Source organism: Dermacentor albipictus, chromosome 2 (assembly GCF_038994185.2).
Source record: "Dermacentor albipictus isolate Rhodes 1998 colony chromosome 2, USDA_Dalb.pri_finalv2, whole genome shotgun sequence".
NCBI classification, from domain to species: Eukaryota; Metazoa; Arthropoda; class Arachnida; order Ixodida; family Ixodidae; genus Dermacentor; species Dermacentor albipictus.
The window spans coordinates 115,791,032-115,811,552 of NC_091822.1; positions in this window are offsets into that span (position 1 = coordinate 115,791,032).

A 20,521-nucleotide genomic window follows, 5' to 3' on the forward strand; every position below is an offset into this window, starting at 1 on the left:
CCTACATCGCTTTCCACGCTGAAAGCTCGAAATGCCTATAAAGTCGGATGGCGGGGCATTTGAATATATAGCTCCAAAGGAAGAACAACAAAACAAATTTCGCGCCTTCGAAAACAAAATGACGTCACTTCTGCTTTTAACGGACATGGCGTCACGTTATTTTTTCTTCCGCCGGAAGTGTTCCCACCACATACAGATGGCGCTAAGCCCCATGAACCGGCGATGGACCGCCATGTTTTGAACGTATGGTCTCCTATGGAAGCTTCGCTACCAGGTACATCTCCCTTGGTGCAGCCACAATGCTGTTGAAGCGCGCTGCTCGGTAATCGCCATAGTGAGCGGAATTCACTGTAAGAATATATATATATATATATATATATATATATATATATATATATATATATATATATATATATATATATATATATATATATATATATATATATATATATATATATATATATATATATATAAATATATATATATATATATATATATATAATACACGAGATGCATATGCACGTATAATATATCCTCAGAGACCCGAAAGCATCCTGGACAACTCACAAAAAGCTTCGCTTAAAAATGCACCTCGAGGAATGTAATTACGGCCACGGATACCAAGGGATTAGACTGTTTACGGAGTCTGCTTTGTTCAGACGAGCAAAGCTTGAAACGCACGTGTGGATAACGTCTGCCCGTCCATGCAGAAGCCGATAAATACAGTCTGCCCACGAGGTGCTGGAAACGTCACCGTAGATCAGTCAATAGTCCACACCAAAGGACAATACAGAACATCACGGCAATATGCCCCGAGTTCTAACAATCGGCGCCAGGGAGTACGCCCTTGAAATGCACTATCAGCTCTTGCTGTTATTCATGGCAATGTCGAATAAAAATGACCTTAATGTTCTTGGCAATTAAGCTAGAGCGTACCCTGTGCAAAACGCAAATCCGAAGGCGCCAAAATTCCTCACGAGGAAGGTTGGAAAAAGAACTCAATCTATCACTAGTCGATGATTATCAATCCAGTGAGAGGCGAAGGTATGGTGTAGAGATCAAATCTTCACGTATTTGAAGCTAAACCAAGCAGTGCACATGGTAGAGCCAAGCTGTCAGAGGCCGAGCCACGTCACCACATCTCCCCCCCTCCCCCGCCCAAAAATTCTAAGCTATGTGCCAGTCTACATTCATCTAGGAGCTAAAGGTGTTGAACTCAAAGAAAACAACTACCATTGATTGCAGTAATGTTGACGCCAACTCGGTGATAGCGCTTTAGTGCGCGTTTTTAATACGCAGTTAAAGTATCTCATAAGCACAGCGTGACGACCGTTTATAGAGGGTTACTGCAGGGGTTTTGGCCTAGTATTAACGACAGTTATTAAAATTTAAATAACGGTTTAATAAAGGCTGCACGGACAGCTCCAACTCTGCTTATAAGCTAGAGGGACGACAACCCCTGACTTTACAGAGCTGTCCTTCTCCTCTGCCATTTCGATGCGGTGGGACATCTCGATCAAATACGCAAGGCACGCATTCCTCTTCTACTGCAACTGCTGGGTTATTGGTTGCAAAATTTCATACTGAGCACGTTTTAATACAGTGGCCGGGTATATTACTTGCCAGTACAGGCAGCCCCTTACTGCAGCGCCTACAAGAAGGTGCAGAATTTTTTGTAAGGCAGGCCTGGCTCCCTCTGATACCTTCTAGGTGAAGTCATAGCGTACGAGTTAAAAACGGTATGCACCACGTGTGGCCGATATAATAACTCTTGGCACTGTTTTTCGGTTGGCGCATTCTTTACTACTTCTACTAGACAAAGAAAGGTGGCACCTGTTATCACTTATAAGCACAAGTCAGACAATAACACGCCCAAATCTGCTTTTGCAATACGCCCACAACGAAATGCTTTCTTTGTTTTTAGCATTTAGCAGAAAGAGCGATGTACATCAGGCTGTCATTTGGGCCCCATAATGCGTGATCTTTGCTATGCCATCTTCATTGCCTACGAAATTCCGGGGAAGAATCGGTCAATAAACGTTTTCATTTTTATTTGTAGAAGTATGTACAAGGTTTAATCTCGCGTAGACAACGTGTTGGCGCAAATATTACACACGTAAACATAAAGTGCGCGGTTCGTGAGAAAACATTCAGCGCTTCCGAGAGCGAATGATCATGAAGTGCAATAAGGGAGAATATTTACGTGCACCGCGCTTGCGTATTTTCTACACGGCGAATATTCTACACTTAGAGGGAGTGCCTCAATGGGCAAAACATCGCAGTGAGTGGTAGTGACCAATTGGTGCATTGCCATTGCTTCTACATGCAGACTGCGTAGAACGCGTACTGAAGGTTAAGCATGTATGCTACGTTAACGTATGACAAGGCCAAAGCTATTAAACAACTCCGCCGCGAGCACTTTATACGGCCGACGTAGTCGCTTTGACGCAATCGGCTGTTTGGCCTATCACTAAAACAGTGACCATGGGCCGTCCTGTCTGGGCTTGCCAACTCAAGCACCCTTCATGTCTCCGTCAGAGGAGTCAAACGTATGCCCACACCACTGATTTTTCGTACCCACAGGGCACAAGGCAACGACATAATTACCATGTAACTAAGCTGGAAACGAGCACAGAGACGCCGCGTCTCGCTCCCTATGGCTCTGTTTGCATTCCACATGACGGCGAATGTACTGAACAGAAAAGTTCATTGGTTCTTCACAATTACTTCGAGGGCAGGACCTGGCTTACAAAATCAATGATAGCTCTTTAGTCCTTTTTTGTTTTTATTGGTGCCAGTATGCCTTAATGCATAAATTAAACAAACAGATGTAGGTTTCACCTACGTGACGTAACGTGTAGGCGCGCACAACTCTACGTCGGACTTTATTTAGCCCTATAGCCAAGACCGCGAAGGCGGCTGATGGGGGCCTCCTGAAGATCCTGACAGGTATTCAGGAGGCAGCAGCAGCAGCAAACGACTTTATTGTGGTCCTGAGGAGCTAAGCGGGGGCCTGCAGGTCCCTACCCAGCCGCTGGCTAGTCCCATGTCGGAACAGAGAGGCCATGCCTCTCTGTTCAGTCGTCCAGTCTTCTTCTGTATTAAAATCCTGCAACACAGGGCACTGCCAGAGCATGTGGTTTAGTGAGCTAAATTCAGTGCCGCAATCTGGGCAGAGTGGATCGATGTCCGGGTGGAGCTTGTTCAAAAAGCCCCTAGAGGGGTAGGACCCCGTCTGGAGCATGCGAAGCGTGCTAGCTTGTGGCCTGTTGAGCTTATGATGGGGGAAAGGAAAACTCTGCCTATTCCCTCTGTAATGAGAGGTGATTTCCTGAAAGGTAACCAGTGGATCACTGTGGACGAGCTCTCCCGAACTCACCCGAGACACCATCCCGTCGCGGCATACGAAACCTCGCGCACGGTCGTGGGCTATCTCATTGGGGTTCAGGTGACCCGGTAATACGTCTGGTCCCATGTGAGCTGGGAACCAGACTATGTGGTGAACAGTGTCAGAGGGGTGTTTACCGTTTAGAATCCTGGCTGCTTCTTTGGCTATCAATCCCGATGCGAATGCTCTAACAGCTGCTCGGGAGTCCGTGTACACCGTAGTGCGTTTTGAGTCAAGTAATGCGAGAGCTATAGCAGCCTGTTCCGCCACATCGACCGAGGAGGTTTTCAGCGAGGCTGCCGAGAGGAGTTCTCCCCTGTCATTGACTACGGCTACGGAGAACTTGTTGGCACTGGCGTGTCGCGCCGCGTCAACAAAGGTCTCCGTTCCGGATATGTTCTTTAAGAAAGCTCTAGCCCTCGCTAACCTTCGACCTTTATTGTGTTGGGGGTGGACATTTCTTGGAAAAGGGTCTACAATAAAGGAGTTCCTTGTCTGAATATCAAGTTGCGTGATATTTTCCTGATTGAAGCTAGGACGGAGGCCGGCCGCATCCAGAAGTCTTCTGCCTGCTTTGGAGTTTGGAGGCGATCCAGAATTTCGTTTGCGGCTGGGGCACACCAGTGGCAGCCTATTTAGTGGCAGAGAGAAAACCTTTCGCGGCGTGTGAGTGGGGTGAACCGACCAAAAGGCACATAACAGTTTCCCACGACTGACAGTCATGGTAAAAGGGCCGGCTGTTCCTGAGCCCCCCGTAGCCTCGGTAACTACCCGGTTTTTGTTCCCTTCCCATGTGTACGTGTTTATTTGCCGTCAATATGATATGCACTCGTCGGAAATTGTCGCGCAAACATATGACACCATAAAGAATAACGTTTCTTTGATCCTACAGTGAGACCAGTCTATGTGTAGCGACAAATGTTGCTTAAAAATTATATCAAGATTTTTCTAAAAGATTTTCTTACCAAAATGCATGCTGTCTTCCTGTTTCAGCGATATCAACAGTTCGTTCCAAAAAGGTTTGCCCGTGAGTTTCGCAATACTTTTGATTGATTCACAGCTTTGTAAGTGAAATTCGCCCGCAAGTATTTTTAATAAACTGTTGGCTAGGTACGAACCTTTGTTCAGCTATAGAACTTTTACTAACCTGGTAAAGAAATCGTCCATATTTCATGCATATATAGACAAACACGTAAACACACACACACACACACAAACACACAGCTCATCTCCTATAGTCACATATTTAGATGACGACTGCAGCTTTAATGTTGCTTCATTGCTTTTGGGACACTCATATCTATTCAAGTTCTTTATTATATAGCATTTCTGGATTCTCAGATCATTTCTTCTTTCACAAAGAATATTTCTTTGGCGACTCGTGGCAAATAAAAACCAAAAAATAACGTCGTTGCAAAATCAACGCACTTGTTGGAATGTATATGACGCGAAGCTTGAGTAAAGTGATAATAATATATGGGGTTTTACGTGCCAAAACCACTTTCTGATTATGAGGCACGCCGTAGTGGGGGGCTCCGGAAATTTTGACCACCTGGGGTTCTTTAACGTGCACCTAAATCTAAGTAGACGGGTGTTTTCGCATTTCGCCCCCATCGAAATGCGGCCGCCGTGGCCGGGATTCGATCCCGCGACCTCGTGCTCAGCAGCCTAACACCATAGCCACTGAGCAACCAGGGCGGGTGAGTAAAGTGATATTTAGCTGGTTTTTCGTGGAAGGGGCCTGGACGACAGAGGGTGGCCTGTGGGAGGGTTATCTACGTCGCTAGAGGTCAGTGAGCTATCGTCTCTCTTTCAGAGAGATGATAGCCATGTATTTCTACATTTTATATTATTTATAATTTAAGAAAGGGAAAATGAGATACCCTCCATATCGTCGCAGTTGATACAAAGGAAACCTGTACGGGTTCCTCGCAGCTTCTACGATTCGGTGGATGTCTCATTTTTCCTGTATTAATTCCTTCTTTCCACCTTGCTGGTTTTCGCAGAACTAATAATGAAATGTATACATTTATTCCATTTTATTATTTTTTTCCGCGAGCTCCATGTTCTGTCGCTTCTTTTATTGTCAATGACCTCCAGCGGAACAGATAACCTCCTGCGTCTGGGCCCCTACCACAAGAAGCGCATGGCCGGCTGACACAGGGCGCTAACTTACATTCATCCACCAATGCTGAATAACATACCTTTTTTTTTCACTTCTACACATTCTCCGCTAACACACCCTCGGTCGTTGCCACACCCGCTCACCTTACACTCTGTCCCCTTTTGAAGAATGCTAGCTATATACACTACCCGAGGAAATCATATGTTCCCTTAAAAAAACACAAGTTCACTTACCGAAATGCTGTTTACAGAGGGAAGAGTGTGATCACGGTTGTGAGAGATGCAACGTGCATGGATTCTGTATCTCTTGTGCCAAAGCGGCAAATGCCCATTGCGCAAGATTGGCGATGAAAGGGCACATGCCTAGTGGCACGTACAGAATGACTAAGCCAAATAACATTTAGTAAATCAACAAATCCATTAATTATAATCCACTACTCTACTACCGGGTGAGTGTGCTTTAGGGTATCGTGTGAGCCAACACTAATTTTTCGGATGTTATGTCATTTTTTTGTACGCGAAACAGAGACACCACTTACTTTCGCTACCTTCGGTTCAGCAAAAAGGGAAACACCGGGTGTTTCTACAAAGACATTCTGTACTGGTTACACATACCCGATGTTAAATAAAAGGACGGTTCCTTGGTATACATGGCGTCAGCTGTACCGACGGCGGTTTCACGGGTGATATGTGGTAACTGGTAAGAAGTCGCCAATTACCAAAAATCAATTATTCAACATTTACGCCTTTTGTTTCAGGGGGCTCGTTGTAATGGAGAAATTAAAGCGAAATCTCTTCACAGGGTATGTCAACTTCGAGATCAGGGAAAAGTTACCACCCACGGAGCTGTGGCGCACGACTTTTGGCTATAAGAGCGCGCAAAACCGAAATTCGGAGGCTGCATCGAGCACGAAGTAGCACTGGCCGAGGCGAATTCTGCTTACGCCACCCAGCAGCGGGCCAACATTTAGCTCGGCTCCGTGTTCTTCATTTTCTCAGCGCACATAATGTCCCCAAGTATTTGATGGTTAAACAAAGAGAGGAGAGTAAATTATCTTGCAGCAGTCAGGATTCCGGGTCATCTCGAATAAGAGGTTGTTGCTATGGTGGAAAGTTTTTCTAGGTAGTGAAGTAATTGATCTTTATATGCGCATTTTCTGAAATAACCTGAAGAAAGTTCGTATTTATCCTAGTGCGCTTATGATGTGTTACGTGATATATATAAAACTGCATATCACGCTTCGCACAATGCACGTTCAAACAATTATTCAGGACTGGAAATTTCGTGGGTTGATACTTCGTATTATAAGGTACGAATACTCGCTTTTATTACGAAGCCACCATTACTATGGAACTTTCAAATCTTCAAAACAGGCGGAACCGCGATGGTAACTCGTGCTTTAATTTTGTAAAATGCGGTTGCTAATGAGTCCAATTTTTGCGGGCAAATCTACGCTTAATCTTAGTTTCCAGAAAGTTGAAGAGATTCCTGACGTTCTGGCAAACGTCATTTTCTCCACTTAACGCTGTCGTGTACGTATGAGTGCAATAGGTCAACCTTGTGAAGTTCTTTCCGCTCTAAGAGGATGCGGACATTAACTTCGCAGTTTAGGAAGCCTGAGGAATGCTTTCTCGCTGTGCTGGCTCTCCGTGGGCCTTGTCTCCACAATGACGCCTTATAAATGCCATGCAAGCCGCTGGGTCTTGGCTGAGTCACTCGCAAGTACATCTCGGCACGCAGCGTTGACGCGACTGGAGGTAGACCAGCGCGGAAGCAAGCCCATCTTGATTTTTTGTGGACCTTGGTGATGGCTCCTGCCAGAAAAAGACATACGGAGTTTGTCCCTGGACTTGACGATAAGATCCAGAAATCTCGGCACAACTTTTACGGCAAACATTCCGCTGCCTCCGTGAAAAGGGGCGGCACTTAATTATATCTAGAACGACAGAAATAATACGCCTTATCGCGAACCTGTTGCAATGGGCGGACAGCTCCTTAGATAAAAGGAGTGCTTCTTTAACTCCTGTCACAGCGTAATCGGGATACTGAGCAGAGTTCAGAAAAGTTCATAGCACAAAATGTTAGCCTTCTAGCAGTGGTCTGGAAGAATAGCGCAGTACTTTAAGTAGCCTGATATCGTGAGCTAAACGCCCATTTCGCGCAGTAGTCCTTCGCAGCCCACTTGAATCACACAATTTTATCATATTCGAGAACGGCATTTTGCATACAAGCAATTTTTCATACATGTAGATGAAATGCCGAAATAGCAAGAACATTCACTTTTTTCTAAAGACCAATGATTGCGTGTTTTTACTCAAGATTTTTCTACGGCGCATTTCCGATCACTTGAGTCAATGGTTATTGTTTTAAGAAAGAAGAAAGACTTTTCGAATACTTGCCAGCTGTAGACGCACATCTACCATGTACCACTTTTATTTTACCCGGCAGTTTAATTGATTTCTTCTAGAACTTCCAATCATAAAATAAAAAAAGATGCTGCCCCACTACTCATAAAACTTTCACACGCGAATGTTCACATTGCACTATTACTGTTCACTCGGAATTCAATGCTACCAAAATTGCATCAGGAAGCACTGCTTCGCAATGTACTTTGTGGACTTGTGCACTCCATCGGGATCGAGAGCCTACATATGAGGTATTAGTAAATTTCACGATAGCAATGCAAGACTGGGTGAGGTTTATGTGGAGAGGTAGAAAATGGAATTGACATTTTATTATAAGAACCAAGAGTAATAAAAAGGCATCTAATATTTGTAGCTACTTAGCGAAATTGTATCCAATTACGTAGCGCCCATGATTTGGTTCGAAAACCTTTCATCAATTTGCCCGTCGCGTGTTCCGCTTCGGTTGTTCATGTTCAGTTATTTTTATTGCGGCCGAACTGCAGGCGACAATAAATGCTGCGTCCGGCAGTTCTTTTATTTACAATGATGTCTTCGTCGTGCGACATTCCTCCCGCATGTTGCGCAACACTTCGATCTGCTGAATATCGGATAATCGAGTGACAAGCCACCGCCACGCTGCGCGCGTCACCATGTCGTGTCGTAGGGGCGCAACACGGCTTTCTTTCTAACAACCAGCGCTAATCTAACCTAGTCGCTAACAACTTACTTTGAAAAGATCACGAACAGACGCAGCCACAAGTCTTCGCTCCCTCGCCCGCGAGCTTTCGCAGAATCTGTGGAACACCAATGAGTTCACGAAAGAACGTCTCCACAGATTGGATCCATGTCTGCAACTCCGCCTACCACCAGGGTTACCACGAGCGGAAGCAACACTTCTGTGCCGCCTGTGGCTCGGCGTGGCATTCACGAACTCCTATTCATTCCGCATTGGAATGGCCGACAGCCCTACTTGCGGCACCTGCGACTGCGAGGAGAGGATTCAGCACCTCCTTTGTGACTGTCCCAGCTACAAAGTGCCAAGAACAGTGCTCGTAACCGCGCTCGAAAAACTGGACAATCGCCCCTTTACAGAGGTGAAGGCTCTAGGACACTGGTCCAGACGGGCTTCGGCACTCAAGGCCTTAAGGGCTTTGCTGAAGTATTTAAGGACATGCGAATTGTGCGATCGCCTTTGAGTGTTGTATCGCGTAGTATCGCGGTACTGCGCGAATTTCCTTAATTTTTTTTCTCCACTTCTTCTTTCTCCTTTTATTCCCTTTACCCCTTTTCCCAGCACAGGGTAGCCAGCCGGTACTTACACTGGCTAACCTCCCTGTCTTTCCTCCTCTTTGTCTCTCTCTCTCTTGAAAAGATCAAGCTCCTTTATTATAAAGCTCATGATGTGATAAAATTTGGTTGAGGTGTAATGAAACTAAGTATCTTATTTTACATTTCACATTCTTATATGTTCGTGAAATGTATATTTTTGTTTGTGCTTTTCTTGCTTTTCTTTTCCACTCCCTTTATTTCATCCTTTACCTGATCACTCTGAGTGCTCTGAAAAGCCTTTCGCTACAAGCTAACCTCTCCAGATGTCAATTATCTATCTATCTATCTATCTATCTATCTATCTATCTATCTATCTATCTATCTATCTATCTATCTATCTATCTATCTATCTATCTATCTATCTATCTATCTATCTATCTATCTATCTATCTATCTATCTATCTATCTATCTCACTCACTCACTCACTCACTCACTCACTCACTCACTCACTCACTCACTCACTCACTCACTCACTCACTCACTCACTCTATATATATGTATCTCTATCTCAAACGCACTGTAATATTGTCAAATAAATTACCACTCACCTAAGGTTCAAAAGGAAATCAAACGTACAATGACGTGACATACGATAGCGTTCACTTGTACTTCGTAAATCAAATAGGCCCTTTCCAGCGACTATCCGTCACTTGGCTCCGTTTTCAACGGGCCGCATGGAGCAGATTGGGCGCGAAAGCCAATGAATCGCGGAATGAAAACACGTATACATGTGTGTAAAATTTTTGCATTAGGGAATATAGTAATCGTCGGTAAATTTTCATTATGGATTTTACGCGCTTGCATATTCGTGTAGGTAACTTTGTGTTTCTGTGCTCTCTGTTGCTTTTATTTCTTACTTCTTTCGTGCTTCACCATCTCACTAGCATTCCAAGCCTTTCGATAAGTTAACCTCGCCTCATTGCACCGAATGCTCTTTCTATCTCGAATGCGTGGTCATAACACTCATTTCTAGGGCGGAAGTGAAACGTATGGTGTAAGGCCGTTATAAGTACAGCGCGAGGAACGCACGACGGATAAGACTAGATACTCAGAGCACTGAATTTGAGCAAAAACAGAAAAAAAAATCTGTCTGTCTGCTCCGCTTCGTCTTATATTGTTCGTGCTATACTTAGAGTCGTGGATCAACAGGTCCAACTTTCACTCTATGCTATTAAGTATTCGCTAACTGGTATCGGCAGTACATACGTTTTATAACATAAGTATTCCGTTCAGAAATGACCTCACTTTAGGACTTTAGCTGAGAAAGTGCAGGAGTAGTGTTCCAGATTGATATTCCCGCGACAAAATAAATGTTCGAGAGCCAGACAGGAGAGCAAGGATTCACTAAGGGCCGTTAATCTCTAGAATGTGAGAAAAAGTACGTCTACGTAAGTGAATTACTCACAGAGGATTCTCACCATAAGAAGCGAACATAGAGAAGAACAAAAAATGGCTTGAACACATCCAACAAACATTACGAAATATAGGCCGGCAGCTTACAGCTATCTTGGCAAAGAAATATGTAAAATCTTTGCATTCTAATGGCGCTAATATTTGGGGAGGTTAACATGCAGGTTAACGTAGAAACATCAGAAGCAGTTTAAGACGGCGCTAAAAGTGATGCCACGAAAAATGTTTGGCGTAACTTTAAAAGACTAGAAGACAGCGCTGTGAATTATAAAGCACACAGCGCTAGCCAATATTCTAATTACCTTTAGGAGGGCAAATTGGAAGCGTGCCGGACACGCAATGCCCAGGGCACCGATACAATGTTCTATGGATACTTATGTAACTGGGTACTCATGGAAGGCAAGCGGCAGTGAAGGGCGGCAGTGCATAGGGTAGTGTGGTAAATAGAGTAAATTTGCCGATGCAACTCGGAATCAGGTAGCACACGAGAAGGGTGATGGGAAATCACTGCTAGAGTCCGTCTTGTAGGGGGCATATAAATGAGATGATGACGGTGATGATTGGCTATCATTTAAAATCCCGTCGCCTTGATGTCCTCTAACCATAATGGTACCGTGTCTTGTTTAGGTTCATCTATATTGTGCGCAATGCAAATGAAGAGCTGTAGATTCTTCTGATGTATAACACTCATACTTATCAATAAAAATTTGTTTTTATCTTTTGTATGTGTGATGATAACTCTATTGGAGGGAAACTCTTGTTATAATTGTGATTCGGGGAGCAGGTAGACGAGAGGAACTTAGCACCTTTCAAACGCGGGTTTGTGGGGCGCCATCTGCTGTTGAGAAGACTAAATAAGTGGCATGAAGGCCTGCCTCAAAGACTTATCGTATGGCGCAACTTAAACGTTGCGATCAATGCGCTGCCAATCTTGGAGGTTCCAATGGTGAAGCAGTGGTGCAAAGCTTTTCTGGTAGATGGCAACACAAGTCCAGTGAGCTTTCGCCTACACTATTCAATGTTTGTCAGCTCATTCACCCGCATTTTCTCGTGTTTGCTGCGTATGCATTCGAATATGTAATAGTATTCAGTAAACACTGAATATTCCACCTTTCAGAATCGCCTGTCTCTATAACGGGTGCGGGTAATTCTAACCTATAGTTCAAACAAATTACTCCTAATGTGTACACATACGCGTAATTCTAGTCCAAATCACCAGAAACATCCAACAGATGAACCAGATTAATCCAAACATCCAGTAAAAGATGGATTGGCCTATGGATTTCCTTTATATGCACATACACCTAAGGGACATGCAATGGCATCAAATTATTCTATGTCAAGGGAACATTCATTTATTTCATTCATCAGACGTATAGCGGACAAGATTTTCGATGTCCGTAGAATGTCTCTAAAACAGTACTTCAGACGTGCATTTTGAATGTCCACGGAAGATCCATAAAGTTTGCGTTTTATACGTCCGTCTGGGGCCCAAAACTTTTTCATTTTCTATGCCCTTCTATGATTTTGATGTGGACGATCCTGCGTAGTTGGTGCCTGTATTTTTGTGCAGCGATCCCCAGTGAACCACTTATGTCCCATAGATGTTAATAGAACAACATGTTTTAGACGTTGCGAACATCCTATAAATATATATATTTCTCCAAGAAACAATATAAATACGCACTATGGATTATCTAAGTCCCATTCATAACACGTGCTGTAACGTTTAAATGATGGCGCAGCTGGACGTAAGTGACCTGTAATGGATGTTCCTTTTGGGGATACAGGATATCCACAGAATATCTAGTAGATCTATCCCGTTCACGCTATAATTAGGTTCATATCCTGCAAGTGTCGCAGCCGATGTACTATCTGCATGGGAAGAATTACAGTTCATGACCGCACCTACCCTGAAACACTCCTTGTCGCCCAACAGTTTTCGCGAGACCTAATTCTCGGCATTGACTTCCTGAAACAGCACGGTGCCATCATCGAAGTAAGGTACAATCCATAACGCTGTCCACAGACCAAGCGAAAGTGACGGAGAGGCCTTCCAGCCAGCCAGTGTACTTGAGGACCGAGTGAGCATTCTGTCTCGCTCCAGTATTATTATCAACGTCTACTGCTAGACGTGAAATTTGCGTCGCAAGATGGATCGCTCGACTGCACTAAGGGAAAGCGAAAGTGATGCTGCGAAGCTTCAGGCATGAGATCGAGCACAAAAACAAGGGAACGACGATATCATATATCGAGAAAATGGAATAAATCAGCAATGCGTTTTTCCTCTAGCATTCTTCCGCATCTACCCCGACGATCGAGCATAGTTCCCCAACCAAACTTCGATATAAATTGAAGTCTCCCCCTGAGTAAGCACGAACGGCTCAGAAGTTTGTTCGTCAAGATTACGACTGCTTTTCCACGTCGTCGAGAATTCGAGGAAAGAGTGCGCTCGACTACTCCGCTAGAGTGTGTACCGACTCTCGAAGCTAGAACGTGAAGCTCTAATGCATCAAGTCGATGAAATTCTGGTAAATGACATTATCCAGCCGTCTAAACGCCCGTGGGTATCTCCTGCAGTCTGGGTGGAAGAAAAGGAGGGAACCCTATGTTTCTGTGTCGATTATCATCGCCTCAACAAGATGACGAAGAAGGATGTATACTTCCTCCCACAGAAAGATGAAGCATTGGATCAGCTTTGCCACGCTAAATACTTCTAGTCGTTCGAACTCAAGACTGACTACTGGCAAATAGAAGTGAATGAGCGAGATCGCGAAAAGACCGCCTTCATCCCACCAGACGGCCTCAGCGAGTTCGGTGTCATGCCATTTGGATTGTGTTCGGGGCCTGCAACGTTCCAACGCGGGATGGACCCGATGTTAGCAGGATTGAAGTGACAGACCTGTCTTGTTTATTTGGATGCGACGTCGTGGTCGCCGGAAATTTCGACGATCACTTTAAGCGGCTTTCTATAGTACTAGAGGCCATCACATCATCAGGGCCCACTCTGAAGCCAGGGCAGTGTCGCTTCGCTTGCGATGAGCTTCTCTTGGAAATCAGTAAATATGGAGTCCACCCTGACCCGCCGAAGACAGCTGCTATTGCAAAGTTCCCGCAGCCCATCGACAAGAAGGCAGTGCGATGATTCCTTGGCATATATTTGCCTAATACAGGCACTTTGTGAAGGACTTTTCACGCATCGCTGAGACACTGACACATCTAACTAAACGTGATGTCAAGTTCAAGTTAGAAATGCCACAGGCCGACGTATTTCAAGAACTCAAATGACGCATGCAGTCTCCCCCAGTATTTAACCACTTCGACGAGGATGCCGATAGAGAAATCCACCGTGACGCCAGTAGCCTAGTTCTCGGTGCCGCCCTAATCTATAGGAAAGGCGGACTTGAACGGGTAATAGCTTACGCAAGCCTGTCTCTGTCAAAAGCAGATGGCAAATATTCTACGACTGAAAAGGAATTCCTCGCCATCATTTGGGCTAGAGCAAAATTCCTCTTTTACCTCTGGCAGGCCATTCAATGTCTTCAGCGACCATCAGGCATTGTGTTTGCTAGCGAATATAAAGGTCCCTTCAGGACGGCTGGTGCGGGGGAGCCACAGACTGCAAGAATATGCCATCACTTCAGTATGGTATCACTGTTTGAACTAAAATACTCTGATGCCGATTGCCTATCACGCGCCCCTATTGACTCGCCGCCGCAAGATGACGAGGATGTTGACGACTTCCTTAGAATAAGCGCGGAATACTTCACTGAACAAACAGCAACGTGCAGACACGGGGCTAAAAAGCCTCGTCGAGTATTTAAAAGGGAACAACGACATTTTCCCTAGGGCATTTAAGCGAGAATTGTCTTCGTTCTCGCTTCAAAACAACCTACTCGTAAGGAAGAACTTCTCACCAGTGCGCGCCAACTTCCTTCTTGTTTTTTCCCTCAGCCCTGAGTTCTGATCTACTGCACGCTCCGCATGAAGATCCAACCCTTGGGCACCTCGCATTCTCCTGGACGGTATAGAAGATACAGGAAAAGCATTACTGGCCGCGCCTGACCGCCGACGTCGCCCTTTACGTCAAGACCTGCCGAGTCTGTCAGCGACGCAACGATCCACCAAGGCCAGCGGGATTACTACAGCCGATCGAGCCTCCTTGCCGAATTTTTGAGCAGATTGGGTTGGACCTGTAGGGATCCTTTCCGACCACAACATCTGAAAACAAGTGCATCGTCATGGGGGCAGACTACGTCACCAGCTGTGGAGAGTTCCAATTAGTCGGCCGAAGTGAGCGGACGTGTCGTCGGCGCGCTCCGCAACCACCGAGCCGACGCGACCTTCAGTGACCACTGTTGCCCGGCGCTTGACCGGCAGATCAGATTTCGACGATCGCCAACCGTGATCCCCGCTATCGCGGTGCTTTGAGTGTTACTTGCTTCTGTGGGCACAAGTTCACCCTATATAAAGGTAGTTCTGTCATTCGCAGTTTTGCCTCTGTATTATTCACCGTTACGTGACAATACATCGCGTCAGTGGTGCCGACCACGCGATGACGAGTGATGTTTGGTAAATAGTCGCTAATCAACAAAAATCAATTATTCATCTTTTAAGCATTTTCTTTCAGTGGGCTCATCGTAATGTGGCAATAAAACTGAAATCTCCTTACAAGTTACGTCCACTGCTGGACCAGGGAAAAATTATTACGTGCGGAGCTCTGGCACAAGAATTTTGGCTATAATAGCACGCGCAAAACCGAAACTCGGAGGCTGCAGTGAGTAGAGTTACTGCACATGTGTCCCGCAAAAGATCCCTGCGGGAGCCATCTATATAGAAAGATCTTTCTCTATTGTTCTACTTCCACCCGGCAGCGGGTGGCAGTTGTAATCGGCTTCGTGTTCCTCACTGTCGCAGCGCGCTGGATGGCAGCAGGATATTCGAATATTACAGACTTACATTGGAGTGAATTATCTTGCAGGGGTCACTGTGCGGCGTCTTCTTATCGAATAAGAGAACGCTGTTAGGGGGGAAATTGTTTTTTGAAAGTGAAGTGACTGTTCTGGACATGCGCAGTTTCAGAAATAATCCTAACGAGGTTGACGCGGATCCTAGTCGCATATGAGGTTTTACCTGATATATGTTTATCTGTATTATACGCTTCATACAATGCACACCCAAACTATTATTCAGTACAGGAAATTTCGCGGTCGATGCTTTGCTTTGTACGCTGCACAGAAACGCTTCTATCAAGAAACCAATACTATGGCACTCATTGTAAAGGCCCGCACCTGCTATGTCTTCAAAACTGACTAAACCAGGACGGTATCCCGTGCCATAATTTTCCGATGCGCTTGCTAATGAGCTATATTTCTGCTGGCAAATCTGCACTAAATTTTAGTTAACGTGAAATATTAGAGATTCCTGACATTCTGGCAAACGGTACTTTCTATAAATAACGCCGTCGCGTGCAGATGTGTGCAATAGGTCAACGCTGCGAAGCTCTTCCCGCCCTAAGATAATTGAGAAAGTTACTACGCACTTAAGGAAGTCAAAGGAATGCTTTCTCGCTGTAATGGCTCTCCGTGCGCCTTGTCCCAACAATGGTACCTGAGAAATGCCATGCAAGCCACTTGGTCCTGTCTGATTCATTCGTAAGCACTTTTGGTAACGCCGCGTTGACGCTGCCTGAGGTCCCATACCCGCGCAGAAGAAAGCCAATCTTGAGTTTTTTGTTTGTTTGTGTGTGGACCTTGGTGGTGGCTACTGGCAGAAATAGATATACGGAGTTTGTCCCAGGACTTGACGAGGAGGTCAGGAAATCCCGGCATTACTTTTGGCGGCACACATTTCGCTGCTCTAGTGAAAAGCGGCGGCGCCTAATTAATTCTCCAAAGACCGAAATAAAATAGACGCCTTCCCGCGAGCCTCGTGTAATGGGCGGACAACCCCTTAGATAGGAGGAGTGTTTCTTTGACTCCTGTCACATCGTAATCGCGTTACTGAGCGGCTTCACAAGCGTTCCTAGCACAAAAAGTTTTAATCATTTTCGCGGTGTTCTGAATGAATAGCGCAGTACTTTAAGCAGCGTGATATGCTGAGTTAAAAGTTTATTTCGTCAACAAGTCCTTCGCAGCCCACTTGAATAAAACAAATCCGTCATATTCAAGAAAGGGCTCATCAAACGATATTACATACAAGCTAATGAAATGCCTAAATAACAAGAATATCGAAATTAAATTCTGTCGTTTTACGTGCCAAAACCACTCTCTGATTATGAGGCACGCCGTAGTGGAGGACTCCGCAAATTTCCGCCAACTGGGGTTCTTTAACATGCCCTTAAATCTAAGCACACGAATGTTTTCGCCTCCAGCGAAATGCGGCCGCCGTGGCCGTGATTCGATCCCAAGACCTCGTGCTCAGCAGCCCAACACTATTTACACTCAGCAACCACGGCGGGTCGCAAGTACATTCACTGTTTTCTACAAATCAGTGATTGTGTGACTTTGCTCAAGATTTTTTTTCTACAGAACATTTCCAATCGCTTTAGTCGTTGATTATTGTTTAAGAAAGAAGAAATATTTTTTGAATACTTGCCAGCTGCAGACGCACATGTAACACGTACCAGTTTATTTTCCCTGGCAGTTGAATTGCTTTCTTCCGCGGCTGCCAATAATAACATAAAAAATATGCTGCCCCACTACTTATGAAGCCTTTCCACGCGAATGTCCACATTGCACTATTACTGGTCACTGGGAATTCCAATGCTGCCAAAATTACATTTGCGAAACAATGTGTGACAACGTTCTACGTAGATTTTCCGCACTCCATCTGGATCAAGAGTCTACATTTTAGGCTTTTTGCTAATTCATGTTGGCGATAGAAGACTGAAAGCGGTTTATATAGAGAGCTAGAAAATGACATCAAAATTTTATTCTACGCAAAGTTATAAAAAAGTCGTCTAGTATTTGTAGCTTCATACCAAAATTGTATCGAATTACGTAACGCTTATTCCGGTTCAAAAGTTTTCAGTAATTTGCGCGTTGCGTGTACCACTTCCATTGCTAACACTCAATAATTTTTTTTTTCCGACCGAACGGTAGGCGACATGAAATGCATCTTCCGGCAGTCCTTTTATTTGCACTCTCCTCCTCGTCGTGTGGTATTCCTCCCGCATGTTGCGTCAGACATCGATCTGTTTGATCTCAGATAATCGAGTGACAGGCCGCCACCACACCATGCTCGTCGTCATGTCGTGTCGTAGGGCCACACTACGACTTTACTACCAGAGGTAATCTCACCCAGCCGTAAATAGCATACATTGAAAAGATCAAGCTTCTCTATTATAAAGCTCATTATGTGATAAAACATGTTGTTGAGGTGTAGTGAAACTACGTATGTTATTTTGCATTTCAAGTGCATGTGCTTAGTGAATGTAAATTTGTTTTTGTGTGGTTCTTTTGTTTTTCCTTTCCCACTCCCTCTGTTGCATCTTTTGTCTGCTCACTTAGAGTGCCATGACAAGCCTGTGGCTAGGCTAATTTCTCCAGATGTCATTCAGTTCTCTCTCTCTCTCTCGCAAACACGCTGTAATATCGTCAAGTAAACTGGTACTCACCTAAGGTTCAAGGGGAAATAAAATATATAATGACGTGATGTATAATCGCATTCTCTTGTACTTCAGAAATCAAGTATACTCTTTACGGCGACTATCCGTCACTGGGCTCCGTTTGGAGCGTGCCGCATGGGACAGATTATGCGTGCCAGCCAGTATATCGCGGAATGAAAACACCTATATATCTGTGCTAATTTTTTGCAATAGAGAGTATTGTATTCGGTGGTAAACTTTTACCATGCATTTCTCGCATTTGTATGTTAGTGTATGTAACTTTATGTTTGTTTGCTCTCACTTGCTTTTGATTGTCTCTTCCTTTTTTTCATGCTTTAGCATCTCACTAGCATTCCAAGACTTTCTATAAGTTAACCTCGCCATAAGCCACTCAATACGCTCTCCCTCTCTCTCGAATACGAGGTTATAACATTGTCTTCTAGCGCGGCAGTGAAATGTAGGATGTATGGCAACTATAAGCACAGCGCGAGGAAGGCAAGACGGACAGGTGTAGATAGATACTCAGAACGCTGATTTGAACAAACTTGAAAGAAAGAAAAACTTTTGAATGTCCTCTTGGTCAGCTTCATTACGCCTTACCTTGTTCCTGCTGTACGTATAGAGTTGCGGATCAACAGGCCCCATTTTCACTCTATGCTATGCGGTATTCGCTAACTGGTGTTGACATTCCATACTTTTTTTTTCAACATAAGTATTTGGCTCGGAAATGACCTCACCTTAGGACCCTAGCTGAGAAAATGAATAAGTGGGGTTCCAGGTTGATACGCCGCAGATAAAATAAATCTTGGAGGGCTTGACAAGAGAGCAACAACGCTGATTCTTGGGCTAAGTGGTACGGTTTATTGAGAATGGTAAAGCGCAATTCCGAAATTCAGGAACTTGACAGAGACACAAGACGGCGTTATCCTGTAGCTTCCATTCTGGCCCCGGCATTGCAGTGCCATTACTATGCGTGATTTACTTTAAGGTGGCTAGCACTGCTGTTGCTCCTCCAGTGCGATGCATTTTTAGATCCGATTACGATTAGACACTGGCAGCTTTAAAGGGGGGTGCCGAAAGCAAAACAATGGATGCTACGAAACTGACGGCATGGCATTTATATCATGCTACAAATGCTACGATGGTGCAAGCCACCATTACAGTGTTCTGCCAGGTGGGAATGGCACTGCCACAGAGAGATGAGAAAACAACTTTCGTACAAAATTCGGGTAACATTTACCGCAGTACAGGAAGAAGCACCGCCCTGTGCCGAAGAACCGCATGTGCACACACGTGCAGATTGACTGGCCTACCACATGCGCTGTCCCTTTAGCTACGCTTCAGCCACACGCTCCATTCTTCTCATTTCATTTGTCCTGAATGGTGCATCTGCAGATGCACACAAATACCACAGTTATCACGATTGTCGGTAAGTATAGCTGGTGACCTTGTTTGTAATATTTCGTCAACATATAAACGTGTGTCAAGATATAAATTGCAGTGGTAAGGAGGTATTTTTCTTATTAGGGTAAAGTCTTTATATGGTTCATGGGTAGAAAAATTCGATAAAGAATCCACCAAAACTTAATGGCATCAACATAGCTGTTGGAACCCTCAGCTTTTAGTGTTGAGTAGGGCAATGCGAAATAAGGCGCTGTTCATTGACTATTGACCCCAACCTTTGCTGGCAGTCACTTTCTATTGGTGCATTTTTATGTTGCCTTCACGCGGTGCATTATCCGGCACTTGCGTCAAGGCGCGTGCTGATTTGATATCCGTGGTGATGTGAACGCAAATATACTGCGAGTTCAAGCTTATTTTTTCATATGATCTGTCCAAATACATCAGCAACTAATAGATTATGCTGGAAAAATAGCGTTCTCATATGAGAAAAAAATGACGTAACCAAAAAAGAGAGTTTTGGCTTTTGACGCGTGGTGTCCAGATGTGCGTCCAGAGGTTATGCACAACTGCTACAGATGACCACGTTGCAAAAAATAAATGTGGTCATAACTCAAATTCTGGGCTTTAGTACTTCAACTTCAATCTTCTCAAAATGAACAGCTTAATATTTCGCCATTTAGGAACACCCTCGTGGGATCTCCAACCTAGACATGATGGGGAAAAAATTAAGTGCCCGGCTACAGTGCTGGAACAGAGAACAGGGTGATTTTCGCTTTCCCATGACCTAATTATTATGCATTAGAGACAATTTTCTTGTTTTTTTTTACGGCAAGGTGTGTTCATCTAGTCA